The sequence below is a fragment of the Meleagris gallopavo genome, chromosome 11 (assembly GCF_905368555.1).
Source record: "Meleagris gallopavo chromosome 11, MGAL_WU_HG_1.1, whole genome shotgun sequence".
Classification (NCBI taxonomy): domain Eukaryota; kingdom Metazoa; phylum Chordata; class Aves; order Galliformes; family Phasianidae; genus Meleagris; species Meleagris gallopavo.
In genome coordinates, this window is record NC_139414.1 from 63569 (window position 1) to 85467 (window position 21899).

A 21899-nucleotide genomic window follows, 5' to 3' on the forward strand; every position below is an offset into this window, starting at 1 on the left:
ACTTTGTCAGACTGCCCCTCTGCTGCCATGTTCACGTGGCACCAAAATGCAACAGAATATTGGCAGGAAGATTCAATCTCTATTGCTGTAGCACCAGCCTCCACCTCTGATGTCATGGGCAAACGTAATAAAATAAGAGACATTACTTTCAGAGCAGCCCTTGTGGTTCAGTCAACTTTGCGCTTCAGTATTACTTCAACTTTCTTCTTTGGTTTCTTATGCTTTTCCATTAGTTGCCTATCTTGAGGAGAAAGAGGAAGGAGTATGCACGTGCTGAAAAGGGAATATTTTGAATGTTGATACCCTGTTCTTATCAGCTGTCTTACCACTAGTTTAGGGTGATTGTTTGTTGGTTGGACAGGTGACACAGCCACCTCTTTATCTTCTTCACTTCTTCCCATGACATTGATATGGAAGCTCCTTTGAAGTAGTTATTGGACCAATCCTTTGTAGCCCAGTGTGGTGAGTTAGACTAAAATCTAATGTGCAGACATAATTCCGTCTAAAACTTACCCTTATGCCTGGTCTTTAGTCACATTGGCTGCTCATCATCACTGTACAGAAATATCAATTGAGGGATTTGTGCAGAACATCTAATTTGAAGTTGTTATGGAGTCCTTGTCCTGTGTCTTTACAGACATATGTTTGGATTATATTTCAACACTGCTAGCCATGCAGCTGGAGTGTAAGGATTTTAATTGTAGTTATTGGATTATGCCTTTCATTGGTTATTTCATTGGGAATTGGGGTTTACTTAATGAAATACTGGATCCATAATTTGACTATTCCTTCAAAAAGCTGAAGACATCTTGTATGCAATCAGATATTTTGGATTTAGGAAAACTTTGTGCAGTTATAAACATAATCCATTGCATACTTCATTTCATTTTGGAAATAACAAGCTAGTATGACCAGCTGGCAGCTTCTCACTGACCCTTTAGTTTGTTCTTCAGACTCTGCGTTGGGCTCTTGCTTTTGGTTTAAATCAGAATGCTGTTGATCTGTAAGTTCTCAGTTAGCCTTATCTCGTTGCCACCAGTGCCATTTTTATTAAAAGAATGACTTTTTTTTTTCCTGCCTTTCCAATTAGATTTCTTATTTAACTAGAGGACTGAATTGTTCCCACAGCCATGTCAGGTGCTAAATAGTGTAGGTTTTTCAGTAGGTACACTGTAAAGATGCTTAAAGATCAGAAATTCTTAAGATTTGCTTACACTTCTCTCTTTTGTAGTTAACACTTACATACCAGATTATGTTGAAATGAAGTTATATGGCTGTGTTATGGGAGAGCACTGTTAATGGGGAACTGAATCTTGGCTGAATAAGGCAGTTTTGAACACCTGCTCTGTGTTTTTTTTTTTTTTTTTTATTCTAGAACAGTCATGAAAAAAACCCTGAGATATCTGTGGTCTTTCTACATCAGAATAAGACTTGGAATTAAGGAATTTGAGTCTTCCACAAAATCTACACCTCAGTCTTATTGTGGATTATTCACTACTATGGCAGTGCAGTTTGCATCAGATTTTAGAGATCTTAGCAACCTTAGGCTGCTGAGGATAGCAACTAAATCTACTCTGAAGTTTTAATCTGACAGAAAAGGTTTGAGAGACTGGCTCTTTTTCTGTATTAAACAAAGACTTTGATAATCATAGAATCATAGGATGGCTTGGGTTGGAAGGGCCCTCAAAGATTATTAATTTCCAGACCCCTGTCAGAGGCAGGGATTGCCAACCTGTGGATCAAGCACTAGGTCAGGCTGCCCAGGGCCCTATCCAATCTGGCCTTGAACACCTCTGTGGATGGGGCATCCACAACATCTCTGGGCAGCCTATGCTGGCATCTCACTACTCTCTCAGTAAAAAAAAAAACTTCTCCTTGGCATAATGGTCAGATATAGCATACCAAATTTGAGATCCATAGTCATATTTACATTTGGAATAGATTTAAATCTTAATGAATACTTATCTATTATTCTTATTCCAGAGGCATACCTTTGGAAACAAGTAGCCTGGGATTTTTCTTCAACTTAGTGTGTGGCTTCTCCTTGGTTTCTCTTCCTAGTATCTGCATTTTCCAGATATTTGATTCTTGGAGTGCTGGAGGCCCAGGGCTGCTTGTCAGGAGGCACAGCTCACTGCTCCAGAAACCATGTCGTCTTATGTGTGGCCAGGCATAGCTTTCTGTAGCTCAGCTCCAGGGTTCAGTTTGACTCTGGTTCCATCAAATTGCTTTCGCACAACTGGATAGATAGTGATTGTAGGTGGATGAATAGCACTAGAAGATGCAGCTGATGAGCTGACCAAAGCCAGCCATGCTAGGACTTTGGTTCTACATGCATTTAATCAGTTCCTCATGTGTTATATATCCTGCTTCTTCCTCTTATTGGTTTTGGCCTTTGTTGTTGTGTGGAAGTTGTTGCAGAAGACATGGTCTAACATCTCTGGAAAACAATCCATCTGTTTGAATCCATACAGAATCATCCAAGGAAAAATTCTGGCTTGTGGCAGAACACTGCTTCCCTCCTCAACCTCTCTGTAGCCTAAATGAAAAGTTACAAATCTGGCTTTCTGTAAAATTCACCTGTAAAAGATAAATGTGGCAAGCAAACTATTAGCTCACAAACTTGTGAATGGTTGTAGGTGTACCAAAAATAAAGTATCTTTTTCATTTCTTCTTTATTTAAAATTAGTGCTCCAAAAAGATAAATTCCTTGAGTTGCAGTTAACTGCAAAATAATGGTCAGAAAATGTATGTATACTGAAAATGTAAATAAACAATAGCTGGGTCTTAGGAACACTAGGCTGATGAATGTGAAATTGAAGAAATAGTAGACTGCCTGCAGGAGGATGAATCTTTTGTCCAAATTGTTTTACTATTGATTTTCTTCTGCAACTGTGAATACATCAGTTTATTTCTTCTTTAAAAAAAAAAAAAATAAAATGTAATTGAAGGCAAAATACATTCTCTGGTAAGCATCAGTGCAGTTCAGAAATTTGCAAAATAACTTGCGGGTCTCACACGAGGTAGCATTTACCAAGGTGTGTATTGGTGCTTACCTGTTCCTTTCCATCAAAGGAAAGAAATAATCCCCTCTGATTTTAAATGAAATAGTCTTTACAAAATGGAATTAAGTTTTCCACTCTTGCTTTGGCCCAAAAGCAGTTAAAAAATTCTAGTAATCTTTTCATTGCTTTAAATGAACTTGACACCCTACTCCAAGGATAAAACAAAAATAGAGTTTTTCAATTAGAAAGCCAGAGGAAAAGGAGGCTTCTTTTTCTCAAGTGAAGATTGCTATATAAGATTGCTAAAATGGCAAGTGAGTGAATCCTAATTGGTAGGAGCCAGCTCCAACTCAACACTGAAATGCCTCCGCCTTCCAACAAAAAACGCTTTCCGCAAAATTGGATTTCTGTGAGAAGGATCATTCCTCTGCTCCAGCTGGAAGCAAGTAGGAAGCCAAAAGAGCAAAAGAACTTACCAAATTTTAGCACTTAAATTGTTTTACATATGTATAGCAAGTATGTGCTCCTTTCCATTTTGGTTCTATAATACAATTTATGAAGACTGAGTCCAGCAGAGGAGCTAAATGTATAATGCACTAAAATATGGTGTAGTTCATTTTGTGGAAAAACAAATATTTTAAAGTTTTTGGTATCTCTTTTTAAAGTATTCGCAATCTCTTCCTCCCTCCCTTTGTTCTTTTAAGTGTTTTCATTAGGTTTGTCATTCACAATGTCCCAATTATTTTGATGTTGCAATACCTAAGAATTCAAGGGCAAATAAACCTTGCAGAAAAAACTAGGTAAAAAGAAATACCTACACCATCTATTACTGTGTGTTTAGAAATAATGGCCGGATGAACAGCAAAGATAAAATAAGTCCAGGGATGGCATAGCTTCGAGTAAAGAAAAGTTCTAAAAGTGCTTAGTTATTATCTGCATCTGAAAATCGATTCTCAGCTACTTGTAGTGGAGTAACTTGAAGGAAAGCTTTTGAATTAGGCTAGGTGTAACTGGTGTAAATGGCAGGAGTGTGAGATCCACAGTGATTTATCTTGTGATGGCTGAGACAAATCTTACCTGGGAATTCCTGGTTCTGTGGGGGATGAGAGGTGCTCGGTTTCCTGTATGTGTACTGAAAATCACTCAAGGCAGTAGGTTGTTTTATCTAATTTTATAATCTGTCTCAACAGAGCAGTTTTGAAGCTATAAACATGGTTTAAGCCCCAACAAAAAATGGGGCTTGGAAAAGTTTGGAAACCAGTACTCAGCTCTAAAGGAACATAGCTTTTTAATCATAATATTGCTGGCTGCTTTATTCTGCCTTCCTGGTAACTTTCCTATGGCTTTATTCCTCAGCTGGTGTAGTGCAGGGTGCCATGTAAGAATGTTCTTTTTGAAGAGACTGTGGGGTTGTTCTGTCTTTATTCTGCTTTCAGGAATACTGACCAAATTGAATAGAAGAATAGAGGTGTTTATTGAAATTCTGTAGACAGCTACACTAACAGGATGAGAAGCTTCCTTTTTGCCTGGAGCAAAGACCACTGTGCAGTATCAAACAAAATGATTTCCTGAAAATAATACCCCTTCTCTTAGTGTGGATGCTGTCTGCACTGATAGTATCCTGGATAGCGTCAGATGAATGAACCTATTCCAGAGTGCTAAAACTAGAAAGGAGATGCACAGTTGCACCTAACATGCTGTCTCCTGTTTTTAAAGCATCCTGTTCTGCTTTAGTGCATGTCTCATTGTCTTTATTTTATATAACAGAGTAGCTACCTTAAGGCAACCACTGATCCTTACACAGTAAACTGTCCTGCTGCTTTATTTTCATGATTCATTTATTGATGTCCAGTTGCATGCTAGTATGAGTGGAAAGACTGAGCATCTCCTCTTTGGGAAGGGTAGCATCTCCTTCGCAGTGTTTTGTGCACTTACGGCCTTGTTTTGCTTTCACTGTCATGAAAGTGCTCCTAGTTAGTTGTCTAGTTTTCTGTGTAGCCATTCACAGCTGGCATTGCAGATCTGAGCTTTCTGTCTGGGATGAACCTTCTGTGTGGGTATAGTATGCACCACTAGATCAGCTTGACTTGCCTGGGGCCTTCCATCTCATTGAGATAGTCATGCTGTTCCGTATAGTGTGTCTAAGGAATGTATTTTTGTTCTGCCAACTAAGTTTCTTGATTCCTAAGGAGGGCACATCCTCACATTCTTTCTTTCAAAATCATTCATGGTGACTTGACTGATCATGCAGGTCACGTTCGGTCCTAGGTTCATGTACTTCAACAGTAAACACCCACTTAAGTATTCTATTGGCTTGGTGTCAAAGAACTTGATATTCTGTAGTTCAACCCTTTGGATAGTTTTAGTGGTCAGCCAGGAAATGAGTTTCAGCAGCCTGAGAGCTCTTCGGCAAAGTAAGTTAATTGTATTTACATGATAACCTTCAGATTTCTTAGATTCTTATTCTTGGTAATTTGTCTGAGTAAAGATTTGGATATAAAAAATGTAATTGAACTTCTATGATAACCTTTAGAGTAATTCAAACATGTTTTCATGTTGGTTTGTTATTTAAAACTAATGCAGTGACTGTTTCATGATGCAGGTAATGACATTTTATCTTACACTGTTTTAATATTTGTGATGAGCTGTTAGCATGAAGAGGCTCTTTTCTTGTTAGCTTTTGGATGCTGTTTCTTTTATTTTCAGCATGAATTACAAATATAAAGAGCTATGGATGTGTGTGTGTTCTTTTCTTTTGTTTCAAACCTTATTTAGATCCCATCTTTGGAGGTGCTGTCTCCAAGGGAGAAAGAGTTTTGAGTTTTTTGCAATTAAAGAGCTTCACTTTGCAATTAAAGAGCTATGTTAGGAAATACTGTTTTTCTGAAAGAGTGGTCAGGCACTGGAATGAGCTGCCTGGGGAGGTGGTGGAGTCTCTGATCCTGGAGGCGTTCAAGGAATGTTTGGACGTTATGTTGAGGAATATGGTTTCGTGAGAACTGTTGGTGATGGGTGGATGGTTGGACTGGATGATCTTGTAGGTCTTTTCCAACCTTGGTGATTCTGTGACTCATTCTTTTAATTTTTACAAAATAATCTTTTTAATGAGCACATGATGTGTGAAACAAAAAATTCCTGAATGTTTTTTATTCCACTTAAGTTTTTACTGGCAAAACTAAATCTGCTGCTTGAAATGCTATGCTTTTCATGTTTTATATCACATTAATCACCACTGATACTGAAGACCTCCTGATATGATTTGGCTAAAATACATTATTTGAAGAACTGATCTGTAAATGATGCTGTACAAGTGACAGTTCAAGTCATGTGAATAACCCTTACAGCAGAAAACTGTACAGTAGCTCCAGGTGCATGTTTTTTGTTCAGACTTAAAGTTCACATAATTTGAAGTTTATATTTTAAACTTGTAGCTCAGAAAAAGACTCAATTTATTTTAAAAATATTCTCTGTTGAGATAGTTACTAACAAACAATATATATGAAAATGAACCAGAACTACTGACAGGCAGTAATCTAGGAAAATGTGATTACTAGCAGAGATGGTAGTCTTTTTTTCAGCATGAACAACAACAGTAAAAGTAGTGGGAGAAACTTTACTTATCTTGAAGATGTAAGTAATAATTATGGTGTGCAGTGACAAATCTGAACCCACTGTAACCTTTAGGCCAGAAGGAGTGTGGTGTGGCTTCACTTTGTTTATGGTGGCAGGTTTCAGTGTGCAGTGTGATGTGGCAATATGGATGCTATTGCTCATAAGTTGGAGAATAGAATTGATTAAAAGTGTATGCATATGTCTTTGGGTGGTGCCATGAAGAATTAAATAAGAAGAGAAAAAAGAAGAGAAGGAAAGGGAAAAGAAAGGAAAAGGGAAGGAAAAGGGAAGGGAAGACATTCTCCCTTACCTCTAACGGAAAATGAAATTTTTTCAGTCAGCATTCCTGAAGTTTTGCAGTCCTTTCTAAAAGTTCTATTCACTGTATCACAGGGGCCTAGGAGTTCCTAGCTGTCCCTGTGTGGCATTAGTGTTTTTAATTAAAATTCATGGACTGGATTCAAATCAGGGCCAGACTGCATCTTAACTCTGTGAATGTCTTTGGACATCTCTGAATTATTGAATCTATTTTATCCCAGAACAGAAGCAGCACGCTTTGTAGTTACATCTCTGGTTGAAAGTTATCTAATGATACTGTTAGAATTCTATGTAAATACTACTGGAAATCCCATATAGCTTGACACTAGCAGCACTCGAGACTTGGCAGTTCCTTGCTTTTCCAATTCTAAGTGCTTGTTAATAAGGAGCCCCAAGCCCAGCCTATTCCAAAATGTGTACATACAGCCACATTTTGGGAGAACGCGTACGTGTGTCAAATGTCTCTAATCTTGGATAGCTTCTCATTTTAGGCAACGGAGTTTCCTGATGAAAAATGTTAAATACTTTTCCAGTCAAATATTTATTAAATCCACATTAGATGTGAATGCCCATAGAATAAATTGGTTTAAACTCTACAGCATATCAATAAGCTATTCTTATTTAAAAAAAAAAAAAAAAAAAAAAGAAAATCTTTAAATAAAGGAAACCAGATACCCCCAGCACAAGAAGGACATGGAGCTCTTGGAGCGGGTCCAGAGAAGGGCTGCTAAGACAATCAGAGGGCTAGAGCACCTCTTCTATGAAGAATGGTTGAGGGAACTGGGCTTGTTTAGCTTGTAGAAGAGAAGGCTGCGGGGAGACCTCATTGTGGCCTTCCAGTAGTTGAAGGGAGTGTATAAACAGGAGGGGAAATGGCTGTTTGTGAGGATGGATGGTGATAGGACAAGGGGAATGGTTTTAAAGTGAGGCGGGGAGGTTTGGGTTGGATATTAGGAGGAAGTTTTTCACACAGAGGGTGGTGAGGCACTGGAACAGGTTGCCCAAGGAGGCTGTGGATGCCCCATCCCTGCAGGCATCCGAGGCCAGGCTGGATGTGGCTCTGGGCAGCCTGGGCTGCTGATTGGTGACCTGCACACAGCAGGGGGTTGGAACCAGATGAGCACTGTGGTTCTTTTCAACCTGGGCCATTCTATGAGAACTCATGTAAGTTTGGTGCTTTTCTTTGATGTCTCTTAATGAAATGGTATCAGATGTTTCTATCCAATGTAATTTTTAATGTAGTGATGTCTTTTGGCTGGAGAGTCTCTTTCTAGAACAATACATCTCAGTGAAGCTGCTGAGCAAGGTTGGTTTTTGTGTTTCTTTTCAGTAGGGTAAGTCCTGTTGTCTCTGGATGATTTCTGTTTTGATTTTGTTGTTTTTTTAATACATTCTGACAAATTTTCGGAAATAGTGAAGTGTATTTTCAAATAAACAAAACTATAACTTCTTAGGTCCCAGTGAAATGGGGAATAAATCAAGCAATATGAAAATTATTAGAGTAGTATTAAGTTTCAGAGCTTCAAACACAGATGTGGTAAATGTGCTTTAAGGACTTCATTTAAATCTCTGTCAGCAGAGACCATATGTTTGACCTGTAGGCTCTGTGCCTGAAAACACGTGATACTATTGAGGGCAAAGTTAAGAACATGCAGATAAGACTTGAGGAACAGGGTTTTAGCAGCATGTCTGATACTCAAATCTGTCTATTCACTTCCCAGTCTTCAATCCTGATTTTAAAACTTGCTTTCCTCAAAACTGGATTAAGTCACTAGTTGGTACTGAAGTGTCAGATTTCACACATCTTTTATAAAGACCAACTTGAAATAAAGGGGACTAAAAGTGAGAGAAGGGAAAACTGAGAGAAGAATCTACTCAAAAGTGCTTGTTGAAAGGATTTTTAAAGTTCTACCTTTTCCAGGTTTTCCATTTTCCTAGTTCATAGCATTGCACCATTGTCTTATGTCTTCCAGATCAAATTCCTTGGAAGTGAAAAATCCAGCTTTAGAGCAGAAGAGAAGTTTTGCTCGTCTGTTTTCAATTGCATATTTGAAAGCCTGAGAATGCCAGAGTGCACTAGAATCACACAGATGGCTTCTGCATTTGCAAGTGGCCGTTCACACAGCATAGTGGGTGCTGCTGTGGGCAGAGAAGGGGTTGTTTGACTCTTACAAGCTGCTGGAAACAAAATCGAGTGTCCCCCAAGTGAACTCTTAGGTAAGATAGGATAAGTTTCTGAAGATAAATAGTGAGCAGTAGGTGAGATATTATAAGTGCAGGAAAAAGTTGTTGGGCAGGGATTACTCATGAAAATTGAGGGCATTGTAATTCTTAGAAGACAGGCATTTCTAGGGCATGTGCACAGGATTATGGGGTAAAGGGGAGGACAGAACTGGAAAGAGTCAGTGTGTGTGTTAATGATTTCCCTGAAGGGGAAGTCAGCAATAATCCCATTTCTCCTCTTTCACAAACTTCTTGCCAGGAAGCTCTGTGTTTTGAATAAGGAGGCTAAGGTTTTGCAAGGAAGACATTGACTTCTGAAGTGTGGAGTACTGATGTGAGTCTAAAGGATATAGGTTCTTATCTTTAAATAGGAGAAGATTTGGTACTCTTGTAGCTTGAAGATGACTTCACCTTGCTTTCGAGTGAGATAATTCAGGTTAGTCATTAAAATAACTGTGTGGAGAGAATATAGTCAGAAGCTTCTGTAGCTAATAATGCAATGCTGCCCAGAGTCAAGTGTCAGTGTCAAATGTAAGGTGTTCTGAACGGTGATGACCTGCAGTAGGGTTTTCTCATGCATCTTTGTCAGTGAAAAATTTCTGCATAATTTTGATCCATCTATTGGTAGTGTCATCAATTTCTGACTGTTGTTTTTTGTACAGTCACAGTCCAAATATTTTTACAGTCCATGGAGTACATAGTGCAAGAATTTGTTTACTGTGGCAAATATTTAGAGAGTACAAGGTGTTTCAGGTTTGGATGAAGTTTACAGTATTAGTCCAAATTTACTCCTTAAGCTAAAGAATGTTTGCTAGAGTAACTGCACTGTAAGCAAAATGTTCCTAAAATGAAATAAATGAACCACTTTTCAGACTTGATAATCTGCAGGGTTGGTAGACAGTAAAACCTCTTGATTTACCTTGAGTAGGAAAAAGCAGCTTGTCACAACGGTCTGCTGTAGAACAAGATTTAACGTAGTCAAAGCATGTCACTGGTAGCTCTCTTTCTACAAGGGTTATGCTGAAAGTAATGACTCCTATTTTGTGATTTTTGGCCAGTGATGTCATAGGCAGATGCTGGTGGGATGGCAGTAGAAGCTGACCCTTCCCGCTAGTATTCCATAATGTTTTGGTGCCATGTGCAATAAATGGCAGTCTGACAGAATGGTGACTGACATGGAAGTATATATGGAGCAAATGTGTGGAATTAAATTCTTCCATATGGGAAAAAATGGTGCCCACTGGTATTCATTGGTGCATGTTAAATGTTGGTGGAGACCAAACAGTGGATGTGAGCACAGTGAGAAGTGGATGGTGAGTTTCAGCAGTGGTGACAGTGACGTGAAAGACAAGCAATGTTCTGGATGGCTGCACAGTAGTCACCCATGAAATTAAGAGCATCTTGGTCAGCTTATCCGTGCAAACTAGTTAATGGTGGTGAATGTGTTGAAAAATAAAGTTTTGTAGCTGAGAATTTGCTCTATCAAGTAGTGTTATTGTGCCCTTTGTATTTGTTATTGTTTCCATATAAATAAGAGGCATTACTTTCAGAGCATCCTATGTATTTTTCTCTCTGTTTTGAATCTGGTAATCCCCTTATTCCCAACCTTTTTTTGTTTATTAAGGCTAATTCAAAACAGAATAAACAATTTATTCATTTTTAGTGTCTAAAGAGTGCATATTAGCAAACTTGTGTTCTTTTCTGAATTTTCATCAGTATAAAATAGCAAGTGGTAGGGAGTGGCATTTCTGAGTCAGCATCCCTTGAGTTAGAGAAAATTGTCCTTTTATTGTCTTCATTTGGGCATATCCTGTGGAGAGAACACTAGATTTTCGTCTTTCCTATTTCTTGCCTATGTTTAACCTGTAGTGACAGACTGTTCTTTTTGCAGTGCTGCTATACCTCGTTGGCAGCCAGCTATCTCTTGGCAACGTCATCAACTTACATCTTGGATCTTGCTTTTTAGCTTTTTCTTTCAGAGTGGTTACTATACACAGAAAGTAAATCAATTTATCTCATTGATTTGATCTCATTTCTAATGAAATGATGGCACTGTGGTCAAGGAAAATGGGGTGGCTATTTGTCAGTGTACAGACAAAAACTGAATCACGGGAGGCTTGAACTGAAGTCTGCCTGCAGTTGTGTAATGGTTCAGCAACAAAACTTACCCTTTATTCCTCATCTCTGGTCATTGTTACAATCTTCTCTCATCTGCAGCAGTGGGGTATGTTTTTCTCCCCTTACAATTTTAAGATGGTTAATTTAATAGAGATTGTTATGGTAAATGTTTTGATAATTAAGAGAGTGTGACAGCATTTTCACTGGAACCGAAGAATTGCTTCAAACAGGAACTTATAGCAGCTACTTTTCTTCTTCATACAGGTTTTTGTTAAATGTATCATCCTCACTATAGACATGATCAATGTAGTTAATATTGAAAATAATTCCAACTTTTATAATACAAAAGTGATACTAAACAATGTCTGTAGAAAGCACTGAATTTGTATTCTCTCTCAAAGAACAGTAAATTGAGGCTGTGATTCAATAAAAGGCTTGTAGCAGAGAAAAGATGCAGAGGTTGACTTTATCACAAGCAGCATATAGTTGTTTTTGGATTCTGTTTCTCCCGATCTCTATCCCAATTCTAGATTGTATATTCAGAAGGCTTCATAAATTTTTGATTTCAAAGGCAAATCCTGAGTCTGCAGGATTTCAGGAATGTAATTCTATCTCTTAATTTGGGTAACTGTGCTGAGATGATTCCATAAGTCTTTAAACTTTACTATCAGTATGAGTAGTCAACTGAAGTCTGGCGGGAAGTTGCAACAATGGGATCAATCCTTGCTGTGCAATTCATATCATGTGAAAAGGTAAATGGTAAAAATGGCATTGTCAGGTACACTGGTAGAACAAAGTGCAGTTGTGTGGCTTTTATTTAGCTATCAGAAATCATATTCTCTTATTTCTCCATTCTGTCCTGTAAACAGATCTTTAAAAGGATATTGTATTTTTTGAGAACTTTTTAAAAGTAACTGTTGTCTTACCAGATTGGCCTGTTGGATATTGAACATGATTGGAAGAAAATCGCAGATTTTGAGAAGTCTCTGCTTCTTCCTTTCTATGACTGGAGAGAATGCTTGGTCAGTTTGAATTTGCAGGACCCAGAATGGGAACTTGCAGCTTGCTTTTTTTTTTTTTCATTCCGTAGTAGAGCTGCATAGTTTCCTCAGCATCGCCTAAAATGAGTTTCAGTTGATTAAAAAAAAAAAAAAAAAAGCTAAAACATCTCCTTTGCTTCTAGCTTTGGCATTCTTAGGGAGAAAAGAGCCTGCAATATGTAAGGAAATCTTACAAAGCTCACTTATGTACAAATGTTGTCAATTGTGCTTGTATTTTGACCTGGCTTTGGTTTCATAAAGTGGATAAAAACTGCAGGATGAATTCGAGGCTTCCAATAAGTACTTAATGTGATTTGGTCAGTCACAGAAATAGCTTTTCAGTGTTTTTGTTGATTTTTTTTTTTTTTTTTTTTCTTTGCACGAGTTAAAACGTAGCAAAGTTAGGACCTCAACTCTCCTAAGTAGAAGCTGTCTGAAATATTTAGTTGCCTGATAAGTTCACAAAGTCACTGTTGGAGGAGGAAGGAATATGAGATCTGTGAGTTGTTCACTAAAAAGGTATGTTTTCCTGCTTTATAATTACTTTTTTTTTAACATTTTCTGTTTGTCAGCATAATTTGTGACTTTAGAAGCAAGCACCAGAGGCCAGTTGTTGTCATACAGATGATGCCTCTGCTTTTCAGTTCATGCATATGAGTCATGTTAACCACCTTTAGCCTTTCCTCAGTGAAGATTTAATTTTAGCTGATTATCCTTCTTCATTTCTAAGTCTTCAGAACAGGTGGGAATTGCTGTGTGGATATAGCATATCCACATATAAATTCACATATGTTATTTATTTCTATTTTTGTCCTCCTCTAATTTGTAGGTCCCTACCATGCATTAAGGGGAACTTTTCTGTGATGAAAATTTGAATGATGATTTTGCCAACAGTGTTTCTTTACCTAGGTATGCACTGTGTGTTGCTTAAGTACTGCTTTTTGGAGATACTGACATACTTTTAGCGTTGCTAATAATTTGCATTCAATATCAAAATAGACAGAGTAAGTAAGCTCCATTTTAAAAGTGGGACATACCTTGAATTTTTTGCTTGTGATATGATGCAATTAATATTAAAACTGCTACTGAACTACCTATAAATGGGAGTTGAGAATGTATGTGCCACAACTGATTTCCATGTGATGGACACAATTCATGTGTTTCTTCTGCACATTCTTAGTATAAAAATGCCCATTTTCTATTTCAAGACAACATGGTAAAGGGATAGCAGTTTCCTGGCCATGGTGCTGTTGCTGAAGAAGGTAGATATGCAAGTACTTCTTGAAATAGTTGTTTGGGCACAGTGCTGCACTGTTGCAGCTAACTAGCTTGCTGCAGTGCTGCTGAACAACTGTACTTCAGCCAACTTGGCAAGCAGTGCCATTTGTCTTGTCATCCATGCAGAAGTATCCATCAGCAAGTGTCCCCAGCATTTGCTACAGGCGTGTGAGCTTGTCTACGTGCCTATTGCATTGTGAGTGATCAACAGTGTTAGATGTGGTCAGACTGTGAGAGGAAATTGGAAGGCTAAGAAGTATCCAGCAATCAGAGAGAGAGATTGATGGCTGGTATCATGCAGTGACAAAAGCAGGCACTGATAGTCCTGTCTTAAGTGCCACCAAGGGGAGGAAGAGAAGGAGACTTCCAAACCGACAAATGGTAAACACAGCTAAAGTGTCTCTATACCAATGCAAGCAGCATGGGAGATAAGCAAGAGGAGATGGAAACAATGGTGCAATTAGGAAATTATGATCTAGATACTATCATGGAAGTGTGGCGGGATATCTTATACAATTGGAACACTGACTGAGGGCTACAAGATTTTTAGAAGGGACAGGCAAGGTTGGAGGGTTGGGGGAGTTGCACTCTATGTTGAGAAGTGGATAGACTGCAATGAACCACCGATGAGAAGCAGTCACAAACATGTTGAGGGCTTATAGATTAAAATTAGGGACCAGACCAACAAAGGACATGTGATGGTCAGGGTCTTCTACAGGCCACCTGATCAAGGAGAACCTGTTGACGAGGCCTTCTTGCTTCAACTACAAGAGGTAGCATGCTTGCAGGCTCTTATCTTGATGGGGGATTTCAGCACCTAGACATCTACAGGAAAAATCAGTGGTAAGCTGCAAGCAATCTGGGAGACTCCTGAAATCTGCTGATGATAACTTACTGGTCCACATATTGGACAAACCAAACAGAAGTGAAGCATTACTATATCTGGTGGTCACCTATGCAAAAAAATCATTACAGAGGTTAAAACTGGAGGCAGCCTGGGCTGCAGTGACCATGCCCTGGTTGAGTTTGGGATCTTGAAGAATGTGAGACTGAAGAATTATTGGATGAGATCCCCTGGGAACGTGTCCTTAGTGATAAAGGAACAGAACAGAGATGGCAGCACTTTAAGGATACCTTTTTGTGAGAGCACAAGAGCTCTTCATTCCTCAGCAGAAGAAATCAGACAGAGAAGGCAGGAAACTGGCTGAGCAAGGAGCTGCTGGTTAAACTGAAGGGTAGAAAAGAAAAGTATAAGCAGTGGAAGCAGGCGGGTGTACTGGGAGGAATGTAGGGATGCTGTCCTGGTGTGCGGAGATGAGATCTGGAAGGCTAAGGCACAGATGGAATTGAACTTGGCAAGGGATATGAAAAATAACAGGAAGGGATTCTTTGGATACGTTGATCTTAAGAGACAGGCAAAGGGGAGTGTACCCTCTATGATAAATGAGAAAGGAGAACTGACTTCCTTGACATGTAGAAAGTTGAAGCGCTTGAGTTCTTTTCCTCAGTCTTCACTACCAGTCAAGCTTCTTGTGTCCCTTAACTTCAGGCAGGGGTTGGGTGAGCAAAATCCCTCCCCATTGTGAGACAGCAAGTCTGAGAACATCTCATGTGGCTTTGTACAAGTCTAGGCTGAGACGACATACATCTCAGGGTTCTGAAGGAACTGACTGATGTGGTCATTGATATGCTCTCCATCATATTTGAAAAGTTTTGGCTTTGGGGCAATGTCCCTGGTGACTGGAAAAAGGGAAACATCGCTCCCATTTTTAAGAACGAAAGAACGGAAGACCTGGGGAACTACAGGCTAGTGGACCTCACCTCTGTGCCGGGGAAGATCACAAAGAAAATCTTCTTGGAAGATATGTTAAAGTGTATGTGAAATAAGACAGCCAATATGGCTTCACCAAGGACAGTTTGTACCTGACCAGTCTGGTGGTCTTTGATGGAGTGATGGCATTTTTGGACTAAAGAAAGGCAACTGATGTCATCTGCCTGGACTTGTGCAAAGCCTTTGACATTGTCTGTATGACATCCTTATCTCTAAGTTGAAGAAATAAGGGATTTGAAGGCTGAACTATTTGGTGGATAAAAAATTGCCTGGATGGTTTTAGCCAGAGGGTTGCGGTCAGTGGCTCTGTGTCCAGGTGGAGGCCAGCCATGAGTGGTGTCTCCCGGGCATCTGTCTTGAAACCAGTGCTCTTCAGCATCTTTATCAATGACATAAATGGTGGGATCAAGTGAACCTTAAACAAGTTTGCAGATGACACGAAGCTGAGTGATGCAGTTGACACTATAGAAGGGAGGGATGCCATCCAAATGAGCCTAGACAGGCTTGAGAAGTGGGCATGCAGGGGGTTTAACAAGGCCAAGTGCAGGGTTTTGCACTTGAATCAGAGCAATTCCAGATGTGTGGGAGAAGAAATCATCAATAGCAGCCCTGTGGAGAAAGACTTGGTGATCCTGGTGGACAAAAAGCTGGATGTGAGTCAATATTGTGCTTTTGTAACCCTAAGGCCAATCTTGGGCTACGTGAAAAGAGTGGCCAGCAGGGAGAGGGAGGAGATCATAATTCCTCCACACTTTATACTGTTTTAAACTAAAAGAGGGGAGATTGGATGATACATTAGGAAGAAATTCTTTACTCAGAGGGTGGTAAGACACTGAAATAGGTTACCCAGTGGAGATGTGGATGCCCCATACCTCAAGGAGATAAAAGGCAGCCTGATCTAGTGAGTAGCAGCCCATCCCATAGCAGGAGGTGGAACTGGGTGAGATTTGATAGTACCTTCGAACCCAAGGCATTCTGTGATATGGTAATATAAGTGTGAAACTAGTCTTACCATTAATGACAGCAGTGAAGTGGTTGTTGGTGGTGGTTGTGTCTTTAATCCAGAAAAAATAGTTGAGACTTCAATGGGTAGGTTTGCATACAGCCTTATCAAACAATACTAAACCTATCAGAAGCAAAACTGGACAGTGCATGTGGGTGTTCATGTACAAGACACTTCAATACTGGATGACAAAAAAAAATATTCTTGTTAAAATCAGTGGCTGTGTGCTTTTGTCCTCAGTTGCCAAGAATCTTGTGGTTTGAAAGTCTAGCCTTGACTTGCAGAGTTCACTGAAAAATATTTATGACGTAGAAAAATGAAGGAAATATTTCCAAGGCTGTGTAACCACTCTAACTTCAAGGTTTCCTGTTATCTTTGTCTCTTTTTTCACTATCTTCAAAAACCTTAAGTTTCTTTGAAGAATTGTTTCATAGAGGGGAACATGCTCAGGAAACAAGGTATCTAAACTATCTTGTGGGATACATTTTTACTTGATGTGAAATGTGTGCAGCAGTTTTGTGTAAAAATTGTATTACACAGATCAGTCATGTGTAGAAATGGCATGGACTACAACAGTAACAGAATATTCTCAGACTTCTGAAACATCAACATGATCCAGCCAGCATGTGTCTAAAGAGGGTGAGTTCCATTAGTTTCTGAGTGATTGTTTGCACTCTTAAAATTCAGTACAAGGTTTAAAAAAACTTCACCCAAGCTAAATTTATGAGAAATAATTAAATCAGTATTGCTGCAGTTTGTTACACTGCGAACTTGGTCTCTTTTTCTCCTTAAATTGTGCAATATAGTTGTAAACCCAGCTTATTGTGAGACGTAAGTACTTGCAGTAGCTGAACAGAAGGTAGTTGTATACATATGGATTTGGTAAATGGACATGAGTAAACAAACATTTGTTCTAAATGTTTGGAGAACATCTGTTCTCCATAATACTTTCTGTGAGACTTGGACCATAATATGACTTAAGTTCAAACATTCAGGGGATTCCCAGAAAAATAAACATGATTTCCTTTTCCAGATCTTCTCATCACTGTATTGTTTTCCAGCACTTTGTTGTTTTCCAGCATAGCAGATGTTAAACAAAATGACCTACAGTCTTGTTTTTCACTGGTGATACTTTGCGAACAAGGCTTGTTTACAGATGTTATCCTAAACCATTTAATCAGGTAGAAATCAACAAAGAAAAGAATGTGACTAGTATCTGGCATCTGTAGTTCAGAAAGACTTCCATAGGGTTACTACATGCCTTTAACAGTATATTAGACAATGATTTTTTTTTTTGCCATACAGTATTGAAGTGTGCTTGTACATGAACACTCACACCCACAAGTACCTGAAAGTTACAAGGAGGCCTGTTATCAGGCTTATTTCTAGGCTTTTGGTTATATGCTAGGCCAGTAATGTCCACAAGGAAATAGTTCTTGTATTCATATGACACGGCTGCATATGACAGTATGTTGCCTCCTCACTGCTCATGTTGAAGCATGTGTAAACTTCTGTTGTGAACCTGTTACTAAACTGGCAAAACAAATAGCTATTTTTAAGCTACATTTGGAACTTGATATGACTTGCTCTGCAGTTTTGCAGTGCCTGTGGCCTTGGATTCCTCGCGGAGAGTATTATGAAGTCCTGGTGTGGATGTATAGAGTGCTGCACGTACCTTGCCATTCAGCTTCAAGTACAGAAGTATAGCTAATGCACTGAGTGACCCTTCAGTGGTTTGGGATATGGTAGCTGATGTATCTTGAATTCACATTCTAGAATGATGTGCGCCAACTTTTGGGTATGGACAAAGCCATAAACTGACATTGTACAATAATTTATTTCTCTATTTATTTCTGAGTTTCAGATTTAACCTACATGAGTTTTTCTAAGAAAGCTTTAATGTATAAAGTCTTCATATCACATTAACATTACTGTTACAATCACAAGGCAGATTCTCATGTAAAGCTGGCTTTCAACAGCCCATTTTTAATTTGGTGCCTGCATTCCTTCCTGAAATGCTGCATATGGTTAAGAAAGGCAGGATATGCCAGCAAGGCTGTTAGAATTAGCAGTCTGTGATCTTTAGAGAATTCCCCAAATCAATATCATGATTTTTGAAAACTTATCCTAGGTATTAAACTTACCTTAAAAATGCATTTGTGTTTTAACCATGACTCTTGTGACTTTCTTTCCCTGAATGTTTTGAAAATATATATATATATTTTTTTCCCCCCCAGGTAGTAGTGAAGTAATTTATTTTCAGAGAGGCGAGACTTTATGCCCCATGAACAAAAACTTTAATACATATAATTTTCTGAGCTGCGGTGTGTTCTTATGAAATATACAAACTTTTATGTTTGAAGAGGATTGAAACACCAGAATTTATGGTTTGAGTCTGAATGTGTCATCTTTGCTTATCCTAGGCAATAAAAGGATAAGAGAGCAGATTATTTAAAACATATGTAGTTTTTGGTTGTGAGAACATCCACTGATGCTGTAATGGAGAGAGGAAAGGTCAGTGACACTGTTGCCTGCAGTTCAGAGATCTCTCAGCTTGTATTGACCTGATGTAGTGAGTCTGGCAGCACAGTGACAAAATATGTGGCTGTATTACTTCCAGACATAAGCTGTCTCATGCAGAGTTAACTTGGGTTGTTCTTCTGGCATGATGAAACTCAAGTCTTGAAAAGCCACCAAAGGATGATTGAAGGCTAACTTTTTTCCTCCTACAGAAGCTTATACTCTTAATGGAAGTAGGTCGTCACAACAGTACTGAAAGCATGAAATATACTAGTTCTTACTATTAATCTTATTTTTCTAGACCATCAGGTTTTCATTTTGTTTTCGCAAGATTTCAAAGTAATTTGAATCAATAGCTTTATGTTAATATCAGTTCATAAAATCATAGAATCATAGTCATAGAATGGCTTGGTTTACCCTTGAGGTCCTTTCCAAATAAGTCCCAACCCCCTGCCGCAGGCAGGCTGCCAGCTGTTAGATCAAGCACTAGATCAGATCACCCAAGGTCCCATCCAATCCGCCTTTAATCACCTCCAGGGATGAGGCACCCACTGCCTCTCTTGGCAGCTTGTGCCAGCACCTCACCACTCTCTCAATAAAAAGCTTTGCCTGACATCTAATTGAAATCTCTCTTCTTTAGTTTAAGACCATTTTTCTTTGTGCCGTTACTATCTACCTATGTAAAAAGTTCATTTCCCTCATGTTTGTAAACTCCTTTTTAATACTAGAAGGCTGCAATGAGGTCTCCTCACAGCCTTCCCTTTTCCAGATGGATGAAGCTCAGCTTCTTAAGCCTGTCTTTGTAGGAGAGGTGCTCCAGCCTTTGAATCATCTTGGCCCTTCTCTGGATGCTCTCCAATGGCTTCACATCCTTCCTGTACTGGGGGACCCACACTTGAATGCAGTACTCCAGATGGGGCCTCACAAGGGCAGAGTAGAGGGGGAAAATTACCTGCTAGCTCCCGCTTTTCTAATGGAACCAGGACACCATTGGCCTTCTGGGCTTCAAGGCGCACACACTGCTGGATCGTGTTGTGTTTTTCTTCAGCAAGGACCTCGTGAGCAGAGCTACTTCCAAGGACTTCTGCCAGTTTGTATAAATATCTGGGATGACCTTGACCCATGTGCAAAACCTTGCACTTAGCTTTTTTTGAATCTCATTAGGTTTGTAAGGGCCCACCTTCCAAATTTATCAAGGTCCCTCTGAATGGCATCCCTTCCTTCTGCTGTATCAGCTACACCACTCAGCTTGCTGTCATCAGCAAACTTGCTGAGGGTGCACTCAATCTCATAACCTATGTCATTGATAAAGATGTTCAGACAGAAACCTGGAGATACTACTCATTGCTGGCCTCTGCCTGGAAACAGAGGCACCAACCATCTGGCTGCAACTTTCCAACCAATTTCTTATACATCAAATAATCCATTCTTCAAATCCATTTCTCTCCAATTTAGAGATAAGGATATGGTGAAGGAACATGTCAAAGACCTTGCAGAAATCCATATAAATGACATAGTTTGCCTTCCCTTTGTCCACCAGTGCCATCACTTAATCATAAAAGGCCACTAGATTGCTCAGGCAAGATCTGTTCTTGGTGAAGCCATGCTGTTGACTGAATTCAGTGTTCTAAGTCACGTCGTGTTAAGTAGTCTGTTCATACAGTGGGTGCAGACCTTGCATGTCACTTGAACTGCTGCATTCAGTATTCAAAGAATGCTGATTTGTGTAGAACGTGTTACATTTTCCTTTACAGTCATTCTGCAAAGCCCGTACGTGCAGGCAGCACAGGATAGAAACCTGTATCTGGTTTGTACGTTTCCTTAGATGCAGTCATCAGTCCTTATGCAGTTATGCAGAACCACTGTTTTTTCTTTCATTTAGAAGTCATGGCTTTTAATGCCTTACTAGGGAAAATGGGCATAATTGTTCTGTCTTTCTGTCGTTGGTGACAAGAGTTTAGTTCTCTTCAAGTTTTTGTGCTTTTTGCACTGATATTTGTCCTGGATATATTGTGTATACGCTGATTAAATGTTTAGTGCTCTGTTCCTTAATTGGAAAGAGTTAGTTGTGCAACTGTTGTCCTGGGTTTCAATCCTCCTTTCGCCTTTCCTCCTGCTTTGTCTGTCTGAACATCCCTTGTTGCTTTCTCTGTTTTCTCTGTCCTCATAACAGCTCAACTTCTTACATCATCAGTCCCATGGTACTGTGTGTTAAAACAATAGGTGATTTTGTTAATGGCAGTGTTCTTCCAATATTGTCATGGGCTCCAGCACTACCACTGCTGGCAACAGAACAGGGCATGAAATTTGTTGTTAAGCCTTTTTGCCAGGCTGTGTTCAGATTTGGTAGTCATTCTCTCAACAGCTTTTGTATTTAGGACTAGAGGGAATGGCCTGAAGTTGTGCGAAGGGAAATTGAGGTTGGATGCTAGGAAAAATTTCTTCTCAAAACCCTGCTCAGGTGCTAGAATGAGGCTTCCCAGAGATGTGGTGGGATCACTGTTCCTGGAGGGGTTCAAGAAACGTTTAGATGTTGTGCTAAGGGATGTGGTTTACTGGGGAAATATTGGTGGTAGGGGGATGGTTGGACTAGATGATCTTGGAGGTCTTTTCTACCGTTGGTGATTCTATGATTCTATTTGGAAAGCTATCCTTTATTGTTATGAAGGTGGAAACAATGAAGAAATGGTTAGATATTGGAAATGTGGCTTATGACACACAAGATATATTCATAGGAGTGTTGTGGTTTAACCCAACAGGTGGCTTAGTACCACACAGTCTTGTGCTCACTTCCTTCCCTTCCTAGAGGGATGGGGGATAGAATCAAAAAAACAAACTGTATATAACCCATGGTTTGAGATAAAACTATTTACTAAGATAGAGAAAGGAAAAAGATAATAATTATGACAAATATATATTTAACAAGTGATGCACAAACAATTGCATACCAC

The 21899-nt window shown here is 39.2% G+C and overlaps 1 protein-coding gene across 6 annotated transcripts in view; it reads left to right on the top strand.

Annotated features, from left to right (window-relative positions):
- The window catches only part of LOC100543530 (glypican-5-like), a 427109-nt gene that overhangs the window by 45342 nt on the left and 359868 nt on the right, over positions 1 to 21899 (top strand). The gene's annotated exons all lie outside the window — the stretch shown is intronic.